Here is a 7,971-nt window from a genome sequence, read left to right as displayed (position 1 = left end):
AGTAGTTGTGGCTCGCGGGCTCTAGAGTGCAGGCTCAGTAGTTGTGGCTCGCGGGCTCTAGAGCGCAGGCTCAGTAGTTGTGGCGCGCGGGCTCAGTTGCTCCGCGGCATGTGGGATCTTCCCGGACCAGGGCTCGAACCCGTGTCCCCCGCATCGGCAGGCGGATTCTTAACCACTGCGCCACCGGGGAAGTCCTGATGGAGTTTTCTTCTCCTTTCTCTCACCTGCTGCTCATACATGGAATTCATTAATTCCCGTTCGTCATTGCAAGTGACGGCAGAGGCCGGGGATGTAGTGTTTCTCACTTAGGAAACTCAAAGACCTTAATGATGACAGGATCCAGCCACCTGGCTTTCTTGTTTTTCTAAACAAACAAACCAAAAGGAACAGAAGGCAGGGAGGTCCCTAAAACCTATACTTAACCTGCACTTGGATCTTGGAGTTATTAGGAGAAAAAGGCTGATGAGCATAGAATTATGGTTCCATTTGTCGATGAATCCGCCTTTGAGGGGCGACTGGCGCTGTTCGATTTAGAGAGGATTTTCGTGAGTATCATTGCTCGTGATTGTACCCAAACCCTGTGAAGCTGGTGGGAGAGTCTACAGATAAAGAAACGGAACCCCCGAGAGGACAGGTGACTTCCCAGGTACAGAGCTCGGCGGGTGCTCTGACTTTTGGTCCATCACCCAGCATCCCAGCACAGCAGAAAATGTAGCCAGTCCTGCATCCCAGCATCCCCCCCGGAGAGAGATGCAGCGTGAGAGCCCAGGCAGGTTATTAGAACACAATTTGAACAGCTTGATGGGATTTAATTGTTTGGAAGGTATTCAACACGCTCTTTCCAAACGCAAAAGGAGAATGCAGGAGACTGTTTTCCCAGATAATGACGCTGCCTTCATTTCGGAGAGTGCTTTCATGTTTACAAAGCACTTTTGCAATGTTCTTATTTGAGTCCAGATGCAATCTGGGATTGGCGTGAAAGGTTTCATTTTCATTAACAGATCTGACAATGTATTGGAAAGAAAAAAGATGATGGGGGTGAACAAAAGGGAGAGAGGCAGGCCTTTTTACATCACCTCCCTCCGTGCTTACCTGCACCTGCAGGCCGGGTGTGCCGACGGGCAGGGCATGGAGCCCAGAGCTGCTCTTCCTGCTTATAGGAGCCACCCGCTTGCCTTTCTTGCTGAGGAAGCTTTCTGACCTCAGAGGGAGCCGTGTTTTGCCGCAAAAGGTGTTTTACGGACTTCAGTTATTGTCCACAGGGGCTTGTTTGAAACAAGCTTATGGGTGAGTCAAACAGTACAGATGCAGCTGCTGGGAGAGAGGGTCTGGAGAACGTGTTCCAGGCCTGGAGGGGTCTTAAGGAGGCCTGAGGTAAGAACCCTCCCCCAACTGTGGATTTAAAGGACCCCCAGGTCTAAAGCTAGCTCTTTTTTAAAAGAATCTTTAGCTAAGGGGATACCCCCCCCAGGCCTTGGTTGGATGGATTTAGCTGCAAACGCCGCTGAAGCCTTCACACCAGGAGGCTCTGAGAACGAAGTGGGAAGAGATGGGGCGACTGCTGGGGCCCCAGCCCGGGCAGAAGGTCTGAGGGCCTGAGTGTGGCCGACCTTGGTTTGAAGGTGGTGGCCCCACCATTCATCCCCAGGCAGGGTTCTTACTGCGGTCACCCAGACAAAGGGGAGGCTCTCTCCCAGGGAGCACTCCCCGTCCTCCCCTCCCGGCTGGTTCAGAACACATCCACGATCGCTGACAACTTCTTTCTTGCTATACATTTTGGGGACACAGACTAGCATGACTTGGTGCTGCAGAGCACACGTCAGAATCCGATTCGATTTTAGCAGGCGGACACTAAAGAAACGTGCTCCATGTTGTTCAAACTAAAAAAAGTTCTCTGGGAGCGCCCATTTTCCCTCTGGATTATTGGACAGGTTTCTGGCTTGCTCTTCTGCAGCCTGTTGTCACACAGCAGCCGGAGGCATCCTTTGAAGCGGGTCCTGGCATCCCACTACTCCAGCTGGTGTGACAAGCCCGGCCCCCGCCCCCGGCCCCTGCCCCGTTCTGGCCCCGTCTCCTGCCCCTCCCCCCGCTCACCCGTCCCAGCCACGTGGCCTCCTCTGCAGCCCTCTCACTCCATCTGAGGGGCTTTTGCTCCAGCCGTAGCCTCTGCCTAGAACGCTCCTCCCCGCCTGAAATTCACAGCTCCTAACGCAGCCCTCCCCGTCCCTTACCTGTTGTCCCTTTTTCCACAGCATCATTCATTTTCCAGCCCACGGGTTCACGCATTTATGATGGCTGTTGTCTGTCTTCTCCCCTCTGGAACGTGAACTCCCTGGGGAAGGGGCATCTCTGCTGGCCTATGGAGGTGTCCCCGGGGCCCAGGTCATGTCTGCCACACGGTTGCCGTTCAGTTAGCCTTGGCTGGGTAAACGGATGGCATCCAGCAGGCTGCCTGCAGAGCGGGATGGCCCTCGGTGCCCAGTGTCCCCCTCATGTTGGAAGGGGACTCTGCTGGACACTACCAGGGGCCACCTCAGCCTCCAGGCTTCTGGAGGAAGGGCCAGAAATGCTGCACAGAGGGTCTGGCTATTGTTTCACAAGGACCCGAGGCTCTGGGGGTGGGAGAGGGCTCCAGGACAGGAGGCAAATGCCGGCCCAGGGTGGGGCAGGCAGACTCACTCTCAAGCCCTCCACTGCTCGGGAGAGGCGACTGCAGACACCGCAGCCCTCGTCACGGGTGGCTGGGGAGCTCAGCACGATTGCTCCCAGTCGTCGGGGCCAGCTGGGAAGAGATCAGGACCAGAACCTGTTATTGCACACAATTTGTAGGGATCAGTCCAAAATAAAAATATGGGCTGGGGCTTCCCTGGTGGCGCAGTGGTTGCGAGTCCGCCTGCCGATGCAGGGGACGCGGGTTCGCGCCCGGTCCGGGAGGATCCCACGTGCCGCGGAGCGGCTGGGCCCGTGAGCCGTGGCCGCTGGGCCTGCGCGTCCGGAGCCTGTGCCCCGCCACGGGAGAGGCCACGACCGTGAGAGGCCTGCGTACCGCAAAAAAAAAAAAAAAAAGGGCTGGCCTCTTGTTAAGAATGTATTCAGAATTTCAAGGTGCCGACAGCCCAGCATTAAACTGGGCTCAGGGCCCTTCCGAGGACTGACCACGCTCGCAGCCTTTCACCGATCTCCCTGGGGAAAGCTCCCCTCGGCCGACGTAGATCACTGGCGCCAAGGGGTGCAGCCTCGTTCTCCTTGAGGAAGGAAGCCCAAGGGCGCAGTGGGGGCCAGTCTCAGAGAAAACCTGAAGGTACCAAAAACCGGTATGCCTGCAGCGCGCAGAAGGCCCTGAGGTCACGTTGCAGGCGGGGGTGGGGTGAGGGTGGCAGAGCAGGTGACATCAAAGTGGCATCCGGGGCCAGACAGGGCTGATGCCCATGAACAGCCAAGCCCCCGGATCATTCTCCTTTCACAGCGGCGGTCCGTGTTCAGCAGTGGGTGGGAGGAGTGGAAGCAGAGATGCAACCCGAAGAAATAAAGCGGGATCGGGCCGCGCGGCGGCGGCCTGTTGTGCCGGGGCGCCCAGGCCCTTCCGCGCGTGCGCGGACGGGGGGGGCGGGTCCTTTCACGCCCGAGCGCGCTCAGCGGGCGTCCGTGGGTACTGATGCCGAGGCAGGCGCTACCTGCTCCCATCTGGAGGACGCTTTACAGTTTTAAAAGCGCCTTATGTGATTTCGGTGGACCCGCTCCGTAAGCCTCTAGCTTAGCCGAGCGTGGGGAAGGGCCAGAGAGGATGCTGGAACTCGGTTCTCCTGGTGTTGAGTCCAGCACTGGCTTCCTTTCCTCCACGATGCTCCAGCCCCCGGTGGCTGCCATCTTCCCAGAGCCCAAGGCCAGAGACAGACAGACAGATGCAGGCCAGGGCATCACAGGCGCATGGCAGCACGTCGCCTGACTGCCTCCAAAGTACCAGCGACCTGCCGGCACAGCCAAAGGGATCTGCTGGCGACGCAGAAGACTAACCTCGCCCACAGGAAAAGGTGGACTTTCAGAAGGGTCGGATGTTTCCCTCCTACAGACATTGCGGGAGCTGCTTTCCGGGGTCATCCAAGAAATGTGAACGGCAGATTAAGTAAAGATGAGTAAAGGGGTGCTATTCTGAGCGCGCATGCATTTTGAAACGGCCCATTAACCTCTTATCAGGAAGGATTCCTTCCTTCGAAACGTTGGTGGTTTCCTGCACTAAAAGGCGTGAGGATGGCCTGCCCGATCACGTTATGATCTGCAGCTAACGGCTTTGCCAAAACTGGTACCCGCAGACGTGAGGTCAGTGGGTTGGCTTCCACGCCTCAGCCGCTAACGTCTCCTCTCAAGACTGACAAGTGCAATTAGCCCGTATTAATAGAATAATCTCTCCAGGAGTTTTTTTTTAAATCTGAAACTCCGTTTGAATCACACAAAGAGAATATGCACCTTCCAATCATTTCCGTTTTAGGACAGGCGCATGTTAAAAACAGCTGGACTTATTTTTCCCCCTCTTCAAATTCTGCCAAATTCACTCCCAGGTTTCCTTTCTAAGCCAAGTTTCAGAGCTGAGCACATTTTTATGGTCTAGTTATAAACCCTAGAAAAACAAGGTTTATAGGAAATGTTGACACAACCTCAACTAAAGTGGTGCTAGCTGACACCTCTCTATTTTCAATTTGGGGATTTCTACTGGGAAAATATAAACGCTAATTCAGCAAAGGAAGCCAACGATAATAAAAATGTGGTAGTCTTCCTGTTCACCCCACGAAGCTCGGCTTCAAAAGATGCCAGGGCAGCATGGAGGTGAGTTAGAATGAGGCCGCTCTGTTTGGAAGGCACCTGCAAATATAACTCAGCCTCCCGGTTACTATAAACCTCGCCTGGGAATGCGTGACCTCACCGTGAGTCACCGCTGCGCATGGCGGTCCAGTCGGAGAGGTGGCAGAAGATTCCGGATCTTTACGTCAAAGGTGCCTACCATCCTCCTGCGACTCACTTCCAAAGCTACCCTACACTGAGACACATCGGATTTTTCATAGGCCAGTAAGGCCAACCTCCAAACATGCAGAGAAGCCCCAAAAGATGAAAGTTGGAGAAAAGGCAGGCCCCAGAAGGTGGGTGTTGAGCGATTCGGGCTCAGGCTGGGGCCAGTAGCAGTGCCGGGGGGACCCAGGTGTGAGGGCAGCCCGAGACCCGGGGACAGAGGGCCAGTGACAGTTCCCGTCTCCCCAGTCCCGCTCCACGGCCCAGCTGAGAAGCACATGTGTTCGAGATTTAGGCTTTGGGTTTTTTTTTTTTTTTTTTTTTTTCTTCTGAAACAGGAGGTGCGAAAAAGGAGTGAAGTTTGACTCAGGTCCAGAGATAAAGACTGACACACACAAATGGCCCATAATAGGGGGCAAAGCAAGTTAAGCCGAAGTCAATGTTTTCAAATCCTCAGCTAAATAGACTAAACAGCACTGGCCGAGGAGCCAGCAGGGGCAGCTGCCGGCCAGGCGCCCCCAGCCAGGAGACAGGCAGCCTGCGAAGCCCCCCGCGTCCCCCTCTGTCATCTGTACAGTGGGGGCCCGCATCCACCCAGCCACCGGGACAGTGCAGAGAGTAAGGCAGGTCCCCGGCTGGGCTCTGAAAAGCTGCAAGGCGAAGGGGGAGTGTTACTTGGTGTTGCTTTTTTCCTACTTTGGAAAACTACATTCAGAAAATAGAAATGTTTTCAATCAAGGGAGCAATGCATCAGGATAAGGGAGAGGAAACCTCTCCCTGGCATATTTGTAATGGCTTTCTGTTCGTCCTGGGGCTGATCTGGGGCTGCGTCCTCTGCTGATGACTTTGCTTTCCTGTTCAGAGTCTGAGACGCTACTAAGGAGCCCATTTGCGCTAATGCCCCAATTACCATCACGCAGTCCTCGACTTGCCCGGCTCACAGGGGACCACTCACTTACATATCTTCATGGACACAAAGTATTTTTTTCGGATGATTATTTTTTTCCTCCTCGGTTTCTAAGCCTATTGGCAGCATTTTCCCAGAGTGTTTTCAAAAGCTTTCACAAGATATCCTCATAACATTGGCAAAAAGAAAAAAAAAATAGGAAGCATACTTCAATGCTTAACTTCTGCAGGCCCTGATTTTTTTTTTTTTCAGGTTGAAAAGGAAGACAGTGAGTTTCTGGATGTACCTGTCAAGACTAAATGATTGTTCATTTCCTGTGAATTGGAAATCACGTAATAACATGCAGCTGGGGAGCTAGGCTGGGTTTCTTGCTTTTTCCTCTTCCAGAAGCGGGGTCCATTACCAGCTGGGAAGTATTACTGTACGAATGTGCTGAAAAACTTAGGGGAAATGAGAAGGGGAGCGTTCTAGATGTCAGCAGTTTGATGGTCTTACCTGTACCCACCAGAGAAGATTTTAACAGCAAACGTACAGAAAGATTAATTTAACTAGAGATGAGCTCAGGAAAAAAAAAAAAAAAAAGGATTTACAAAGCCACAAAAATCGTTCTCTAGCATTGAGCTGATTAGAATGAACCCTGCTAAAATGATGCATGCTAGTGATGGGGTGAGTTGGAGAGAAACCATTTAAGATAATAAAATATTTTCACCCAAGAGAAGAGGATTAGTACGAATCAACATAGTCATGTCTTGCTAATGAAGTTGTTACCTGGAACCAAAAAAAAGAAAAAGAAAACAAACCCACATAATTTCAATGCTGAGTTTAAAATTGGAATTCAGCAAAATGTCATCCCAGGCACTTACTTGAAATGCACGCTTATATCTTTTTGTATAATAAATTTCATTCTGTGTTTCATTAGCCATTATACAGCTCATGGTGACAGTGTTAGTTGTTAACTGCTGAGAGGTGGAGCCGACATTTACTGCAGGTGGCTCCTATTCCAAGTCATCATAACAATTAATTAGAGAAAGAGGAGGCAGGGTGGGAGCAGAATTGATGCTGGGAAGGTAGCTTCTCCTGGGAAGGTAAGGAAAAGAAGGAGAGGCCAGGGCCAAGCAAAGGCACTGCCAGTGGGATGTTACAACAGCGCTGCCCATCCCACCCAGACGTGTGCTTGGGAGAAAAGAGATCTGGGGTCTGAATGGAGCGTAGGGTTAATACAAGGGCCCTGGATCGCCTGGGGTGCGGTTCCCAACCCCGGCGGAGCATCAGGGTCGCTAGTGGAACTTTTAAAAATAGAACCCACTGGGTCCTGTCCAGTCCTGGGCTAAAGCTTTGCATGACTTCTCTATGTTTAAAAAATGTTTGGGGGCTTCCCTGGTGGTGCAGTGGTTGAGAGTCTGCCTGCCGATGCAGGGGACGCGGGTTCGTGCCCCGGTCCGGGAGGATCCCACGTGCCGCGGAGCGGCTGGGCCCGTGAGCCGTGGCCGCTGAGCCTGCGCGTCCGGAGCCTGTGCTCCGCAACGGGAGAGACCACAGCGGCGAGAGGCCCGCGTACCGCAAAAAAAAAAAAAAAAAAAAAAGTTTGGGTTTTTGTTGTTGTTTATTCAGTACATAATGAAAATTTCATTTTATTTTTTCCAGTTTTTTAAAAAATTAGAGTTGATTTACAGTGTTATGTTAATTTCAGATGTTAGTTTCCTGTGTTAGTTTCAATGATTCAGTTATACATATATACATATATGTATAAAAAGAATATATATTCTTTTTCAAGAATGCATATATGTGTATAACTGAGTCACTTTGCTGTACAGCAGAAATTAACACAACACTGTAAATCAACTAAACTTCCATTAAAAAATTTAAATAGGGGCTTCCCTGGTGGCGCAGGGGTTGCGCGTCCGCCTGCCGATGCCGGGGAACCGGGTTCGCGCCCCGGTCTGGGAGGATCCCACGTGCCGCGGAGCGGCTGGGCCCGTGAGCCGTGGCCGCTGAGCCTGCGCGTCCGGAGCCTGTGCTCCGCAACGGGAGAGACCACAGCGGCGCGAGCCCCGCGTACCGCA

At 52.6% G+C, this 7,971-nt stretch overlaps 1 long non-coding RNA gene across 2 annotated transcripts in view; it reads left to right on the top strand.

Moving 5' to 3' along the window:
• Positions 1-7,971, top strand: part of LOC102985498 (uncharacterized) — a 69,356-nt gene that overhangs the window by 59,984 nt on the left and 1,401 nt on the right. The window lies entirely within an intron of this gene.

Source organism: Physeter macrocephalus, chromosome 11 (genome assembly GCF_002837175.3).
Source record: "Physeter macrocephalus isolate SW-GA chromosome 11, ASM283717v5, whole genome shotgun sequence".
Taxonomy (NCBI): domain Eukaryota; kingdom Metazoa; phylum Chordata; class Mammalia; order Artiodactyla; family Physeteridae; genus Physeter; species Physeter macrocephalus.
Note: the sequence above shows the minus strand (reverse complement) of the source record. Positions and strands in the feature narration are given on the sequence as shown.